This window comes from Hippocampus comes, unplaced genomic scaffold (assembly GCF_001891065.2).
Source record: "Hippocampus comes isolate QL1 unplaced genomic scaffold, H_comes_QL1_v1.1 scaffold50, whole genome shotgun sequence".
NCBI lineage: Eukaryota > Metazoa > Chordata > Actinopteri > Syngnathiformes > Syngnathidae > Hippocampus > Hippocampus comes.
The window spans coordinates 1,293,519-1,311,392 of record NW_017805122.1 but is presented as its reverse complement, the minus strand read 5'-3'; the positions used below and the strand labels follow the sequence as shown (position 1 = coordinate 1,311,392).

The following is a 17,874-nucleotide window of genomic DNA, read 5'->3' as shown; positions in this document are numbered from 1 at the left end:
TTGTTTTTTTTTTTTTTTTTTTCGAACCCAAAAAAAAAAAAAAAAAAAAAAAAAAAAAACAGTCAAGTGTGAAGTACTTTCACTATTGCACTTTACTTTTGAGAAATTGTTGAGCGGATTCAAAAACGATATTACATGTGCCAAAAGTGCAAAAGTCAGCACACCCCGACATGAAAAAAAAATCCTTGAGTTTGCAATAAACTGAATTGGTGTTGCCAACGGGTTGAATTGGTTTAAGGTTTTTTTTTGTTGTTTTTTTTTCTCAACAGTCGATTTTTAAAGTCAAAGTGGGAACGACCTCGCGAGCGATTCACCCGATCAAAGTTTTCCCCCTTTCGCCGTGGCACTCTCTCCTTCTTCGTCTCGGTGTGGCATCTCGCAAAGAGTAAATGAGAACACTTGCAAATGGTTTTCGTTACCGATTCCATTTGTTAAGCATGACGGAATCATCCGCAGGCATTTGCTCTCAGTTGCTAACCCAAAACACCCGCTGCTAAGACACCTTAGGAAAGTCACGATTTTGGGCGTGCGGGGGTGGGGGTGGGGGGGGTCTGCAGTTGCCATTCCCCAAGTCTTTTCCTTCAGACACTCGGCACCCAACTGTGGCGAGCGTAATAATCCTCCTCTAACATTGCTTTTGCCTCAGGTTTCATCCTAATTAGCTTAACGTGATCAAGCCAGGCTCCGTGGTGACCCATTTTGGAGGACGATCATTGAGCATCTCTTCGAGGTGTGAGGCGAGGCTTATTTAACGGAATAAGGGGAAGGCGAAACATTCGAAGGGGAAAACGTGTTTCGGGAAGCTCATTTGCCTCTTCGCCTGAGATCTTTTTGCAAGCGAACATTGAAACTATCCAACAATTCCATCCATCCATTTTCCGATCCGCTTTTGGTGTGCATGTCTTAGCCACCAGGTGGCAGTATAGTACACATGTACACGACATAATCCACAAAGAAGACTTCTACCGTGAAGTGACTTCATCAGCTGTACTATCCATTCATCCATCCGTCCATTTTCGGATCCGCTCATCCTCGCAAGGGTTGCTGGGGGGGGTGCTGGAGCCTATCCCAGCCGTCTTCGGGCAGTAGGCGGGGAGCACCCTGAACCGGTCGCCAGCCAATCGCAGGGCACACACAGACGAACAACCATCCGCGCTCATACTCACACCTAAGGGCAATTTAGAGTGTTCAATCGGCCTGCCATGCATGTTTTTGGAATGTGGGAGGAAACCGGAATATCCGGAGAAAACCCACGCAGAGAACATGCAAACTCCACACAGGAGGTTGACGCGCTAACCACTGGACCACCGGGCCGCCTATCCAACAATTTAACATCCTAAAATGGACCATCCGAGTGCACAGCTGGTGGAAAAGTCATTTTATGTTTTTTGTTTTTTTTCTGGTGAGACGAGAGGCGACCCCGGCAAAGTATTTGCGGCTCGAAAAGCACATCCATTTCTCACCGATGTCTTTGTGAAAGCGAAATAAAATGCAAAACCGAGCCGCAAATGAGTCACGGAGATAAGGCGACGACGCCAAGCTAATTTGTCTCGTTTAAGAGAGAGTAATGGATTTTAGGTGGAAGTCCAAGTGGATGGACTGCCAAAGACAGCTGCGACGATTGTCAACAAGGATGAATTACGGTGTCGGCAAAAAAAAAAAAAAAAAAAAAAAAAAAAGGTTTCAAGTCAGTCGAATTGAACGTAGCAAGAAAAGCCCACAAAAAATACACAGTTTCTCGAGAAAATGAATCGATTTTTTCGTAGGTCTACTCATGACACACCAACCAAATTGCATGATGTTAAGCAACACTACATGAGAAAAAAAAAGAAAAAGAAATAAAATAATCAATAAATAGAAAAATAAATCAAGAAAAACAGATTTTCCAATTGTCACATTTAATAGTTGGCCCATTCTTTCAGGATAAACAACTCAGATTAATTTGATCGTGACCAAAAAAATAAATAAATAAAAAGTACAATTTTTCAAGTGATCTCGGCTCGTTCTGTCCAAACACGCTGTACATATGCGACAACGACACACTGTTTCCAGTGAATGAGCCCCTTGGGCCTCGTTTTCTCTCAAGACAAATGGCAGGTGAAAACGCTTCTTGACATGCCCCCTCTGGTATAAACAAACCGCTCGTTCATTATTTAAAAACACGTGTATCAGGAAAAAAATGCGAGACTTTTTGTGCTGACTCTGCTTCTATTAAAAGAGGTTTTCCAGAATGGTTAAAAAAAAAAAAAAAAGATACACCTTCGTGCCCGCAAAAGTCCTCCGGGCCGCTCGACACTTACACTTCATTTCCATTGAAAAATAACCCTGAAATTCAATCCAGGGTTTGCATGCTTGATGCATTCCTTGGGCAAAGAGCTGAGTCAAATGTGGAATATTTAAGTGTCGCGGTCTGTTAATTACAGCTCTCAGATGGGTCGGTTGCTTCCTGCTGACAATAGAATCAAACAAACCAGCAAACGGCTTTCGAACGGCAACCTTTTCGTGTGCGGTGTGAGTATTTAAAGATCAAATATTTACTGTAGGCTAATTTAAGTCATTATAAAATTACACACACACACACACACACACACACACACACACACACACACACACACACACACACACACACACACACACTCAAAAAGTTATTCTGTCTGGAAGTGCATGTATATGGATGGACCGTATTTTCCGCACGATAAGGCGCTTCGGAGTATAAGGCGCACCTTCAATGGATGGCTTATTTTAAAACTATTTTCATATATAGGGCGCACTACATTATAAGGCGCATAGAATCAAAGCTACAGTAGTGGCTGCGGTTGCGTTATGCATCCACTAGATGGAGCTACACTAAAGGGTGAATCGGATCGAATGGAATTTGAATCGCGAAAAGGTAGGTCAGGGCGCCAACCACGGGCAAAAATGCCTTCTGAAACTCACGAACTGATTCACTCTGCAGGTGATAAAGGTTTTTAGGCCATGGCGGGGGTTTTCCCACTCCTTGACTGTGCCATTTCAAATCATTGCGTGCTCAACCGGCCATTTAAATCCAAGGCGAGACGACGATATGATTGGCCGAAGTTTGCATTTGCAAGCAGCACACACCTCGAAGCAATTTGGAACGCTAATGGCAGGCCTTTTGCGGCCAATTTAAGTTTTGTTCGCTTAATTAAAATGAAATGGGCGTACAGTAGATCCGCGCGCACTCGAAACCACCTGACTGAGATTGCTTCAACGGCGGATTGGTTTGATAATAAGCGGGCGAAAACTCCGGAACCTTCATTTGCGCTCATGAATATGCATGCAAATGAGGCGGTAATAAATGAAGCACTAAAAGGCGCCGAGGAAACAGTACACACAAGCGCAGAGTTTAAGGAAACCAAATAGAGCAAGTAGGTATTAAGAGCCGCAATTAGTGATGCACCGTCTTCACTCAACATACTGCAACGGCTTTTCTTGCTTTTAAATCGTCCCCCTTGAGTTTTCTTGTTGTTTTGACACATTTCTCATTTCAACACCAGGATTAAAAACAATAACAACAGAAATGATGTCCCGAGAAAACGCATCATCGTCGCAGGGCACAAATCAACCGATCCCAGCTTAATAATAAACTGTATAAATGTAATACATATAGCCTGGTTAGTTTAGCTCGTTCCTAGCACCACGGACAGCAAATAGGACTTGAATGAGTAGCTGGTTAGCAGTTAGCACACTTGACGAGACTGAAGAGCGACACGAGTCCTATAAAGTTGGTCAGGTCTGTATTCACTATCAAAGAAAAAGATAGTTACACATAGCTAGCCTGGTTAGCCTAGCTGTCTAAAGATTCCTAGCGCCAAAGACAGTATTTACGACTTGTGTTAGTAGCGTAAATTTAGCATTTTCGGTAAGCAAAATTTCACACCTTTGTCGTGAAGCTTTATTTACTCTTACCAACAAAAACCAAAATCAAAAACAAATCAAAAGCAATACAAACAGAACCACTGACACATGGCTAGCCTAGTTAGCCGAAATGGCTGATATTGCTCGCACCGCAGAGAGTAGCTAGAATCGGTTCATTGCGCAAGTATCATTGAGCAAATTCAACAAAATTAGGCGTAACAATATCATTATAATAAGCAAAAAGCAAACAAAGATGACGCATCCAAGAACAAGTTCCTGGTCCGGTTATCTTAGGTTAGTCATCGCTACCGAGTTCAACGGACAGGGCCCAGGACGTGCATTTGCACCATACATTGAATATTTACAGCAAATTTTTGATTTTGCTGGCCAAGTTTCGATTTACTATTACAAAAATTAATATAATAAAGCAACCAAGAACAGGGCGTTCCCACGGTTAGCTTAGCTGGCCTCCAAAAGCCCCCGGACAGTTACCAGGACCCGCTATTCGTCGTACAAAGTTAGCATTTTGCTTCGCCCTGAGCCAACAAGATGTGGCCTGTTGATTTCTGACACACGCTCAAAACGCATCATGATTTCAACGAACGATCTGTGCAATTTTCCTCCGGCACTCTTCTGCTTCGCCTCGGCCGTGCTGTCAATCAGAAAGAAAGGGTATAAACAACACTGCCGCCGACCCACTTGAGCGTGACCACATCTCGGCGTCGGCACCACGTGCGACGCCGAAAACCCTGCCCTATTTCAATCACCTGCAGCTTACCTTCACTGACATGGGTGACAAAACGCAGCGGGCTGCCAGACGGGGACAAAACACACCATAATAGATTCAGTACACTCACCTCAGGGACAGCTGTGATAAATATCGGGTGGCCCGAATGCAGCGTGCGGCCAGGATACAGCTCATTCCACGCAGCCAAAAGATGTATACCAGGAAATGACTCGCATTGTATATCTCACTGAATGGCTAATGACACGCTGCACACTTTGCAGCCACAGTGGGAAGTAACTAATACATGCTCGGAGAAGGAGCTTCAAAATCCTTGAGTACAAACCTCCCAGTGGAGGTGTTACAAAAGTCCAGGTATCGAAAAATAAAAGGCTCCCTGAAATGGTCACATCTCCGAGTCATTGTCACTATTTACATCATTAAATGGCGAAGTAAACTGGAACTTCCTGGAAATTACCATGTACAAGTTTCGTTTTCGTAAATTTCCCCGAATGTCGCAGCCTTATTTCCGACCCCAAACGCCATCTGGTGAGGTAGACGGCTCACCGTATTGTGTTATTGTCACTTTCGCTAACCAAAACGGCAGGAAGGCAACATGTTTACTGTTTCCCGTGTCGGTGAGTTCCCCTGCTATCGGGAATCTCCAGGCATCTGGTCTTGGACCCTTTGTGTTTAGCAAATGACACAATTACAGTATGTTGCTTATTCCCTTGATGATTAAAGACTCACTTTGTTCAGCTCGAATCGGTAAATACATTAGCCACAAGCCCCTATTCAATTGAAAAAAAGACAAAACTGGAGATTATTTACTTGACAAAAAAATGGATTAGCGTTACAAGCATCTTGTTTCGCAAGCTGTGAAAACCCAGAGAGCCCAAATTTGTTATCTTTTCGCGCAAAAACACCTTCAACTTAATCTACCAAACAGATGTGAGCGCAATTACCACAACTGCATTTTTTTCTAATCACCGATAACACCTTCAGACACCACCGATTACATTTTCTCACCATCCACACTGCTACATATGTGAAATTACATGGAAGAAATTGAGCACAAACGCTTAAAGCACCTCTGACAGACTTTGAGCAATATTATTGTATGCCCCCCCCCCGACCCCTCCACCAGAGACTGTGCGCGTGCCTGTGTGCGCGCAGGCAACACGGTGACTCGCTACGTATCCCATGGCAACGGGCAAGAATGAAAAGCTTTCTTCCCGGGCCTGCTCAGATCCTGACAGCCAGGAAGCATCCAATCCATGTACATACAGGCCCTCCCCGTCAGCCACACTTACTGCAGGCTGTCGCAAAAACCTGGCGTCGCCATGGCACACAGGAACAGGAACGAACCAAGTTGCCTTAGCGCGTGTTTGGAACTACCTTGGTAGTGCGTTGTGTAGTATTGATCAAAATGCCGAAATTATCGTCATTAATTGGGTACGGTTTTAGTTTTTCTTGTGGCGGCACGTGAAATACAGAGCTAGCATGAGAATGAAATCAGCAAAAATATATTTACATGACTCAGCAGAATTGACATCAAGCTAATTATTTGGACTATGGGTCAGGCGAAGATATTGTAAAACCTCTCCTTTTGTTTGCGAGGTTGTTTTTTTTTTCTTTTCTATTAGATACTTTAGCTAAGTTCTTGACTACTTTTTATGGCAGCTAGCTAGCAACGCTAGCATGTACGCTTGGTCCAAAACAAATATATACTCTAGCTAAGTTCTTGACTACTTTGTATAGCAGCTAGCTAGCACTGCTAGCATGTACGCTTGGTCAAAAACAAACGCTTTAATCTGCACTTTGATCAGACATACATTTGGGTGGGGGGCGGGGGGGGAGGGCTCTGTCGGTATATAAATCTACGTTTCAAAATACCGTATTGCATATAAAAAAAAAATAAATAAGATTGAAAAAAATACTACTTGGTCGCTGACAGTTGAGTTAGCCCAAGTTTAAGTGCTAGTGGATCTTACATTCAAGGGGGCCCCTTCTCGAGGACATCCTTCTGGAGACATGAACGGTCCACTTGAAGCGCACATCGTTTTTAATTTCGAAAGAATAAATCATCCTCCCGTGGCGCTTCGGCAGCGCGGCGCTTGGAGAGGACTGAGTAAGTGGCTGAGACACTACTAGACAGAGATAAGGCCTTCTTAATAAAAGCAGAGGGTTCAAAAGGGGGTCAACAGCAGTCACTGCTGCTGAAGCGAGGGGAACTGGGGCGAGCGTTGTTCATTGTCACAACCGGTCAAGCCCATCCGTGTCGTGTTTGGTGGTTCCGAGTGCAAATACCTGCTGTTGCCTGCTCCTGTTTGCTTGACTGCCTTATTTGTAGGTTAACTTCCAGATGTCAGCATTTTCCCCCCCCAGAGCGGTTTTGAACAGTTTGTGTGTGTGGTTTTATTTTATTTATTTTTTTTACTTAGCCGACAATAGGTCTTGTGCATTTGCATGGTTCAGTAGTTGACCAAATCGTGACTGTGTTGTTGTCTTTTTGTTTTATACAGATAAGGCATATCGGTAAAAATGGTGACCCACATATCGCCGGATAATTAGATCATATTTATAACACCGTTAGCGAAAGCAAATCTCGACAGCATGGGGGGAAAAAAATAATATTGTCCGATCAAAAAATGGTTAAAAACCAGACCAGCCGGGATTGACCAATCGATGAAAAATGATTGCGGCAAATTTTGGTCTGCAAGATCGTGCCGCTGCTCGTGTTATCTCAGAGAATGCTTTTGGTGCTTCTGTTTTGGTTAGCAACAGACAAGCGGTTGCTAAAGCTAGCGTGTGACTGTGGAGGTGAACGTGTCCTCGTATTTATAAGTAAATGCCAACGGGAAAGAGGAAACCCCACACCTCCGTGACGAGACGCTATCGAGCGAGTATTCCTTTCGATCTCGGATCTCTCTTTGGTGCATGACCAATAGAAGTTCCCACCGGGAGATTTGGCCGGATTTCGTCTCGCTTTAATGTTCGTTTCCATTCATCTCCAAGCTCCTAGATCTATCCGGGATGCGCCTGGCTCGCTTCGCTGACTCACTTCCGACTTCCCCCTGCCTGCTCCAATTACCGTGAGAGGAGAGAATATCTGCTGCAGCTTTTGCCAGCGTTTGTGACCGTAATGGCATCATAGGTACAATTCATGTGCGCTCATTAAAATCCACACCCGATGTCTATTGTCAACAGGAGAGGGTTTTCGAGATCCCAGGACGCTTTTATCGGCGGCAAAAGGTGCGTAATGCATCCGTTTCCATAAGACAATATGATGACGGAGCTTTAACAGTTCCAAAAAAAGAAATCCGCCATTTTATAGAGCGCTTATCCTGTTCATCGTTGCGGGTAGCTGCAGAGAGTACAATCCTATTCCGTCCTGTGTCTTTTTTTGCAACCTTGAGCCCTCGCAGAGACATTTAATTAGGTTCTCCGAGACTCAAATTAAAAATTCAGTTCGACTACACGACTGGGTCAGAAGGAAGCGAGTTCAGAGAAGAAGCGGATAAATGTTCTCAACTCCTTTTTATGAAGCATTCGGGATTTGTTGTCCCTCTCAAACAGGATTTGATTGAGGTCGAATTATTTTTTTTTTCCCTCCCATCAGTCATCATAAGCATTTTTCATAATTGTATTTGTTTCCATGAACCTTTGCCCATGTTGGCATATAACCCGCCATTTTTTTTTTTTCGTCTCAGGAGCTTACCTCCATCTGTTTCCATCTTGTGCGTCATTAGTTTGATGCGAGAGAGTTTCACACTTGGAAACTTTTACTAGCGAGAGTAGCGACGCATCGTTTTTCTACGTCGCCAGTCGCCAGCTCTCAATTTAAACATCACAAGTCATGTGATTTTTTTTTTTAATTTAAAAATACATTTGAATACTGCAGAGGAAAAAAAAATGCGTTCCACAGCTTTTATCTTGCATTTCGTGGCACAATTTAATGATGGTAAATGCCATTTATTAAAATTTCAATAACATAGATCAATGAGTTAAAATTAGGTGAAGCAATAACATCAAACTAATTGAAATGTGAATCAATTCGGTCCCCGTCAGCCTCTTATTAATTTAAATATGATGATGGATGTATTTATTCGTGGACAAATAAAGGACATCAAAGCCTCGAACTTGCATTCTGTGCCTCGTGGAAATTATGTAAATGTAGACATTTGAATTTCAATAAAATAATTACAATGTAAGGCAATTAATTTAAACAGGAATTTCTGATGAACATGTCCATTCAATAACTCGAAGGCAATGAAAAAGTTGACAAAAAAAAAGAAAAAAAACGTCAGCTTTTTAATTAATGTGAAGGAAAAAGATGATTGGAAAGCAGGCGCATCTCAGGATTACTTAAATATAAAACCACAATCACGATTTTACCATGTTTCTTTTTGGGGATTGTTTTTTAAAGACTAATTTGCACATTAAAAAAAAAAAAGACATTTTCAGCGGAAAAAAAAAACTTTTCTGAACAGGTTTTAATTTAAATAGTGCCATTTATTTTTTTTTTTAAATCAAAATGTGCAATGAACGTTCACGTAAAAGGCAATGAACCACAAAGCATGACACTTGTTACATTTTGTACTTAGGCCGTGGCTTCCCCACTACACAAACAAAAAAAGGGAGGCGGGGCATCCACTGCACTGTGCACGCTGGGATTGGTCGGTCGGGTGCACGTCAATCGCCCGCTTTTTAAAGACTAATTTGCACATTAAAAAAAAAAAAAGACATTTTCAGCGGAAAAAAAAAACTTTTCTGAACAGGTTTTAATTTAAATAGTGCCATTTATTTTTTTTTTAAATCAAAATGTGCAATGAACGTTCACGTAAAAGGCAATGAACCACAAAGCATGACACTTGTTACATTTTGTACTTAGGCCGTGGCTTCCCCACTACACAAACAAAAAAAGGGAGGCGGGGCATCCACTGCACTGTGCACGCTGGGATTGGTCGGTCGGGTGCACGTCAATCGCCCGCCACTAACGCACACGTTTATTTTAGTTTTGGCTGCATTTTATTCCGTTTTAGTCGACGGCAGATGGGACGAGGTCTTTGAGTCGGCCGATGGACTGGTCACGAGCCAATCACAGGGCACAGAATTGTGAGGCAGGCGCACGAGCCCATCCGTCGCCGTGCTTGCCAAGGAAATAATGTATGAGTTGATCATGAATATGCCACATTTGATTTCAAAAACATGAAGAAGGGGGTGAAAAGCAGGCCAGGCATCGGGGGACGGCGAAGCAGAGACCAGATGAAGACCATTGATATTTATGGATTTATTTCGGAAGGTGTATTCCAGGCTCCCTCTAGTGGTACTCAGTGTGTGGCATGTTGATCTCGGATGGTATCTTAAAACGAAACGCACGTCACTTAAGGACAAACTGGTGGATCTTATTAAGCCTCAGTCATGTTAGTCATTCTTGAAGGAGGATAAAGAATACATGCCTGTGAGTACGTCTATGGTTTTGTGCGTCGAACAGCTCTCGTTTCATTCTCAATGTTAGCATTTTGGGCGAAGCACATCTATCATCAGTCATATCTGTGGAGATACAATCGTGGCCACTGGGTTTTTTTTTTGGGCTGGGTCGTATTTTATCTCGTCAGTGAACACGACTGGTGTTGCGTAAATGAAATGAGAGTACGGCACGTATCGACGCGTTTTGTGTGCGCTGATATGATGCCGCTCAGACGATGACAGAAAGGCTGATAGCCGAGCGCTGAAGCTCCATCCATCAAAACAGCCCGGCTCATCAATCCGCGGCTAACGCTTCTCCACTCGGCGCCGACGTTTGTCACGTTGCTCTCTCTGATAACACTCCCACACTCACGATACAGATACAAGTTGCGCTTTTATGAAATGTTGATACACCTGAACTTGCGTGCGTCAAAGCAACGATAAATCGGACTAAATGCAGGTTTCGGATGCCATTTCGCTTTGAATCACTTTAGCAGAAAACCATGAAAGCATTAACTTCAATTTTGATTAGTTCAGGGAACAGCAAAAAATGATCAAACTCAATGATTCTCAAAAAGTGTGACGCAAAGGAATCGCTGCCCAAGACAGTTTGGTAACTTACGTACAATATATAATCATTCAATCGAAGGCTAAATTGCATCTACGAAATTCCAGCCCGTGTGGCAAAACCCAAGACAGCCCATTTGTGGTTTCACTCCAGTTTTTGCTGTGTCCTCCCGATCGAATAACGAAGTAGTAGGTGCAATCTTTACAGAAGATAGACAGCCCGGGTACGGGGAGGTGGGCTGACAGTTGATAGCCCGGGACGCAGCTAATTTGCGGCTTGTCAATTATCAAGGCTGCGCGCCCAAGACGAGAACAATTTAACAGGAGTGCCGTTCGACTGACTTGTGTCTTGACAGGACGAAATCCTGCCGGGATGCGTATCAGTCAGCGAAAACACCCAGCGGCTACGGGTGGGGGGATCCAAATGCATGCCGCTGTCAAATGTGAAGTGACTGTTAAATAAGGCCTTATGACTGTAATGTTGGTTTTTATCTCCATTTAAATTGCTGTCGCGATGCAACATGTCATTGGGGGTGGAGTTTTAATTTGATGCCAGTTGAAATATGATGTCATTTGCTCAAAGAATTGAATTACTTTTGGATGTGATGGCGCCTGCAGGTGTTACTTATGCGGAGAAGGGAGATCATAATAACAACATGTTGCCTCATTAATTATTATCCGAGCAGTCATAATTACTTGTCAAACCCCAATATTGCAGGAGGTGGATAGGAAAAAAAAAAGGGAATGTTTTAAGAAAACATAGCTTCCAGGAGCACAGGAAGCCCTCTATGGTGATCCAATTGGGTTTGTGGTGACTCGCAACAGTGGCGGGTGAATGAATAACAATGAGTTCATCAAGCACAACACTAGAAAATGGCATTCCGGGTTCTCTCATGGGCATATGGGGATGTATCACATACTGGGAAGATGATACTTGCAAATAAACAGCTGGAAGTACGAACCAAGAACCTATTGGCTATTTTTTGACCCGCAAAATGTGACATAAAATAAACAAGATCTTTCGTTATGTTGCTATTCTGAAAAGGTCACCGTTTTTGAATATTTGGTGGCACTAAATCACTTTCATTCCGAGCAGACCAAAATTACATGTGGAGTACACCAAGGCTCCGCCCCGGGGCCTCTTCTGTTTCACACTGCAGACTTCCACTGACTCAAATAATAGAAAACAAGAAAATAAATTATGATAACTAGGCCTTGGATTATAACACGGTGTGGACATTAAATGAACACATAACCATCATAGACCATAGGCCACATAAAATGAAGTCGCAGGTACCTGGCCCCCAGACCTTGATCTTGACACCTGTGCTCTTTATGAATAATATGATTGCTAATCACATTGGAAATGGACCGTTTTGTTGTTTTCATGTTTTAAAATCGACCACTAAGTTTTACACTCTTAGGCTAGCTGCGAAGCAAACATATGACGTCTCCTTTAAAATGATCAGATGATTTATTTTATTTTTATTTTTTTTGGTCATGTGTGCTTCAGGATAAGACACCACAGGGGAATTCTGGAGAAGAGGAAGACTTCTCATGCTCAACCGGAGGTGTGCAACAATTGACCCGGCACCAGCTGTCACATCCTATCATGCCTGTTTTGTTATCCCGGCAGCAGCCTCTGACAGGAAGGTGTGGATAGTCGAGAGCGAACTCTTAACGTGTGCGCAGTCACAGCCGGCAGAGGCCACATATGGCCGCCTGTCTCCCTGAGGTGTTGTCGCGCGCAAGGCTACGGACCAGAAGAGCTTCTTTTCCCTTTTTTTTTTGTTTATTCTGCCACGACTGCGAGGGCAGCGGCGGCACACACCCAATCACAAAGTGTATCACTGAAACCGGTGCGGTCCCCGCAGAAGCAATTACACGGCCAGTCCCGTTTCATTTCATACAGTCGGGAGTCGGCTTGCCGCGGTGTTGAAACGCACCCGGTCGCTGGCTCGGATGCTCGCAGGGAACATCTGCCGGTCGGTCAAAAGAATTTGAGAAATATTGACGTTTTCCTTTGAAAAATTGTTCACTGCGGTATTTTTTTTTATCTTCATTAAAACGAAAGGATAGGATGCGGCCTACCGGCTTGTCTTATTTCGTTTTGATTAAAACGCCGTCGGGGTGTACGCGGAGGGGCGTCGGGGCTCGGTAGTGTAAACTGTCAAATGGAAGGTGAAGAGGAGGAGGACGCGAGGAGGTTCACGGAATGTCACCGGCTTCCACAAATGAGATCTGAAGAGGTCCTCGCGGCGGAGCAGATGATGCCGCGGCTCGCCCGGGCTAAGAGCTTTCTGGGGTGCCTGTGAACGACGAAGCCTTCAATTTGCATTTGACATTTTCAGGAATCTGCCGGATGGATTCCATCTCGCGCCAATGAAAATGCCAAATGCTTGCGCGTCATCCAGGACTTCTGGTTGACTTTGGAAAATGACAACAAGTACAGTCAAGAGAATTGACTTGAATTGGAGTGTGTATGTTGAGTGTAAGGCAACTAAGACGATGTTAAGGGATAAAATCTATCAACTAAGGGCCTCTAAATCCAAATATAGAAAAACTCGGCGATCCAAAAACAAAGCACGCGGAAGGAAGAACAAATGTGTACAAATGTTACAATCACTAGCATGTAGCTAGCTACAATGGCTTAGCAAACAAATCTTGCTAATCGTCACAGACTGTAACCGGTCCTCAAGTCCGAAGCATAACGTTAGCATTTTTGGTGAATGAGCTAACAACGGTGGGAAAATGTTCTCGCTTCTAAGGTTGTATCGGAGTCCTGAGTTACGGACGAGTTACGGAAATAGCGCAACAACATGAAATGCATGTACTTGGCCGTCGTTAGCTTAATTTGGCTGCCTTAGCGTCTGAGGCCGCAGTGTTTTGAGAAACGAGCTACCAGCGGCATGCCGTTATTTCATTACCGTGGGGTAGACCAAAGTGTGTCTGCTGATTTTTGACGGAATCAAATGACGATGGGGATGACAGGATAGGCTCCGGTTGTCGAAGCTACATTTAATTTTGAAAATGGAACAAATGTGTCGCCATTTTAACAGAGCCTTCAAGTTCAGTCAAAATAAAACAAGAAATCGATGGCACTTCTACCAGTGTACAAAAACTAAAATAGAACAAACAAAACGCCAGATTAAAAGCCAAACGGTTCAATCGGGATTGTGACGAATCACAGCTGTACTTCACAAGGGATCAATAATCGACACGTCAGATGTTCACAAACTTCTGAGTGTGCCCTGAAGGCGCTTTGTATCCCCGCTACCGAAAAAAGTCACAGTGAGACTGACAGCTTGTTTGGTCCTCCACAAATGCACGCCGAGTGGGCCGGCGCACTCGTTACCTCCGCTTGCCAAGAACACAACGCACGAGGCACCGCTAAGCCACCACACTCTTACCGTTAGGACGAGTGCAAACTTGCAGCCGGAAGACAGAAACGCTTGTTACGGGTGTTGAAAGCAGCAGGTCTAAAAAAAACAAAAACCACTTGGGTCGCTTGTGGCCTTTAATTGGACAGAAAAAAAGGGACTGACCTTTTACGGTTTTGCTTTCCTCACCCCGATTCACGTATCGATGAAGCCGGTCAACGTCAGCTTGAACGGATCACCTCGGATTATGAACGCAAGGTTTTGAGCCGGTGATTGACAAGACAACGCAGGATACACACATCCCAGATTAATTGGTCTGAGTTTGCGCTTCATCCCCTTCCAATCGAAGTCAGCAAAGGGTCTGATCCTCAGATGTCTCCAAAAGGATTATCCTGACTGATTATCCTGTGGTGTGGGGGGTGTATCCGACGCCTTTAAAATGGATGGCCTTTGTCAGACAAATAATATTAACCCTTTCGTGCACCCTGTAACCTGATAACATGGTAAGCTGGTAGTCACCGCTGTCCCTTCTGACCATTCTGGTCAACCTTTTCAGATGAAGTTGAAGTACTAGCTTCTGATCAACACGTCTAATAGATTACTTTGACCGATTATCCGGTGATAAGAGTGATTTTTTCCCCTTTTTCTTATGAGCTCCGAAAACGCGAAATACCACACATTGAAGGTATTACAAAATAACTACCATAAGTATGAAAATATTTATTACGGGGACATTTGCTGGCTAAGGTGAGAGCGGGGAAAAACAAGCAGACGAAACCCGCACCAGCGTTCACCGAGGCGACATTGTAGGGGGGGGGGGGTGTTCGAAGAAGGTCGGTCCACCTCATTACGCTGATGGAGTTCACATTATTTCAGTGTCACATCCAGGCTGGAGGAATCAGAAAGCACATTATTTGCCTTGGTCTCCGCTGATCAGATCCATTCATCAACGACGGCGGAGCTTGCGCACGCATCATTTATTTCAATTATGATCACGCCCGCTCGTGTCATGTCGGTCCATGTTTTTTCTCCATTTACTAGCTAAAGCACAATAGCAATGTTTCCCCCCCCCCCCCAAAAAAAAAAAAAACCCACGCTGTTTTCCGCACTATATGGCGCACCCAAAAGCATTCAATTTGTAATGCTCGATATCAAGCTGTTTTGCATTGTAACGTATTCCCTTTAGCGTACCACCATCTAGTGGATGCACAGCGCAACTGCAACCACTATTGTAGCTTCTACTCGATGCGCCTTACAATGCGGTGCGCTCTATATATGAAAACAGTTTTAAAAGAGGCTATCATTGAAGGTGCGCCTTATAATCCGACGCGCCTTATCAGGCGGAATATACGGTAACTTGTGTTGGACCAAAGTCATAATTTGAACTTAGTTTTATTTTGGTTTTTTTTTTGGTTTTTTTTTTTTTTGGCATCAGCGCTCCCCTTACAGTCAAAATTGGGAAACTACTAAAAAAAAGCCCCGAAGTTATATTGAAAGAATCATTGTCCAAGTACAGCTGAGTTGCATGAAGTGAATTTAGGTGCACATGCTAACTTCTATGCGCAATATATTGGAGATGAATCATTTCAAGCACAACTGCGGCGTTACTGCGAAAACTGTGCTTCGTATTTGCTCACTAAATCAAACGTACTTTTTTAGGAAGAAAAGCTCAGGAGGAGGAGGAAAAAAAAACACATTTAAGCACCGAAGCAGTGACTGTATAATTGAGATGGGGTGTTTTTTTTTTGTAGGTTTTTTTGTTTTTTTTACTGCGACTATATCTGAAATGACTGTCACATGTTAGCGTGGCGAGCCAACCTGGACTTATCATCGGGTGTGCAGCTCCTCCGGCTTTTAATGGAGTTTCACAATGAGTTTCAGCTCATTGTGCGCCTGTCGGGCTGCGGATTTTACTGGCGCCGCCACTCTCAAAGTGTCAGTCTTTCGTATATTTTGGTTTGTGCGGGGAGAAGTTTATTCACCCGCCGTAGGCGAGACCACCACAGAGAGTGAGGAGCTCACCTACATTCGGCAGGGATCCCAATGAAAAGACTTCATGAATAATGTCTTCGTATTCTTCCAAAAGGAATAAAATATACCTGACTCGCTACGACCGTCGTCACTGTCATGCTTTATTTATTTCCTACTTTTTTTGATTCATTAATTATGGCGATAACACTGTGAGCCATCTCGTGCTGTTATGTACGGGAGCACAATGTCAAGATATTTTCCAACGGCATTTTTATTATATATTTTTTATGGCGCATAAAAATACAAAATTGCTTGCTCGGGATTAAAGTGCATCATATATTGTGCAATGTTGACCTGATTATATTTAACGGCACGAGAGGAAAAATAAGCATGCTAATGCACCGCGATGTCACGCTTCAATGGTGTGCATGTCTTCGCCACCAGGTGGCAGTATAGTACACATGTACACTACGTAATCCACAAAGAAGGCTTCCATCGCGAAATGACTTATACTGTACTATCCATCTATCCATTTCCGGATCCGCTTATCCTCGCAAGGGTCGTGGGGTGTGCTGGAGCCTATCCCAGCCGTCTTCGGGCAGTCGGCGGGGGACACCCTGAACTGGTCACCAGCCAATCGCAGGGCACACACAGACCAACAACCGTCTGCGCTCATACTCACACCTATGGACAATTTAGAGTGTTCCATTAGCCTGCCGTGCATATTTTTGGAATGTGGGAGGAAACTGGAATACCCGGAGAAAACCCACGTAGGCCCGGGAAGAACATACAAACTCCACACAGGGAGGCCGGAGCTGGAATCGAACCCTTGCACCTCTACCAGTCAAAAATGTCTACTTCCTGATTGGCGGTTCCATTCTTCCGTTTACGCTGCGTCAAATGCGTCTCGGGTGGTTTGCTGCCACCCAAATAAATTCCGCCGCGAAAGAGTGAGGCCAGGCAGATGGTGTTTTCACAGCCTACAAGGTGCGGTTGTGGCCAGTGGTGGCACCAACAAGGAAAAAAAAATGTAAAAATGATTTCAGCCGATGCATCATCTGCTCTCCGGTGACCCACATCTACACCCGCATCCGGCTTTTCCACATTACCTGCGACTTTCACCCGCGACCTCTGCGCTTGATGAATCCTCACGCATTTATAGGAAACAGCCCTCTCGCTAATTTGAACTAATCCTTCCAATCAGCCCACCATCTGCTTGCGGCCGCCCCGGATTCCCGACCGCCCCCCCCCCCACCCAACCCCCTCCTCACCCCACCCGCTCTGAAGCTGATATTCACCAGCGGCTGAGAGGCTTTAATCAGGTTAGGTAGGAACGTGGGTGGAACTGTCACGAGTGACGGTGACAGGGTGTCACCTTGCGAGGAAGATTCGCTTTGAGGAGGAAGGCTAAGAAGACCTCGGAGATGCGAAATCCCGCCCCCTCCCCCTCTTCGGTGAATCTCTGTTGTCATCCGTTTGCTGATTTGTTTGCTTGGGGTTGTGACTGTGAAGAATACAGAAATGTAATCTCGCCTCATAAAAGTCTGACGTACTTGAGATATTTAATGGAAGTACATTTTGACCATTATGAACGCAGCGAGTGTGATTCAACAAAAAGCAAAACAAAAACTCGCCTTGGACTCGCCATTCAACTGGCGCCGTCACAGCATCGGAGGAAGAGCCTCATCTTGAACCGCTGGACATTGATTGGAGTGCAAGTGCAGCAATTATCGGCCAATTAAGGGGAGGGGGGGATTACACAACGGCGGGAGTCCAGGTTGACATTTACACAAAACTTGCGTCAGCATACTAATTCCCCGGCTAATAGAATGGATGATATTCTGGGGGCGGACTCAACAAATGTCCATCTGGGAGCATAAA

At 44.3% G+C, this 17,874-nt stretch overlaps 1 long non-coding RNA gene across 2 annotated transcripts in view; it reads right to left on the bottom strand.

The window, feature by feature from the left end:
• The window catches only part of LOC109513635 (uncharacterized), a 47,579-nt gene that overhangs the window by 23,397 nt on the left and 6,308 nt on the right, over window positions 1-17,874 (bottom strand). The window contains exon 3 of one of the 2 annotated variants that reach the window (XR_002167837.1): window positions 14,655-14,911. The exons of the other annotated variant lie outside the window; for it this stretch is intronic. This is a non-coding gene — a long non-coding RNA (uncharacterized LOC109513635). Of the gene's footprint in view, window positions 1-14,654; window positions 14,912-17,874 lie in introns of those variants that run through there. 2 annotated transcript variants of the gene reach the window in all.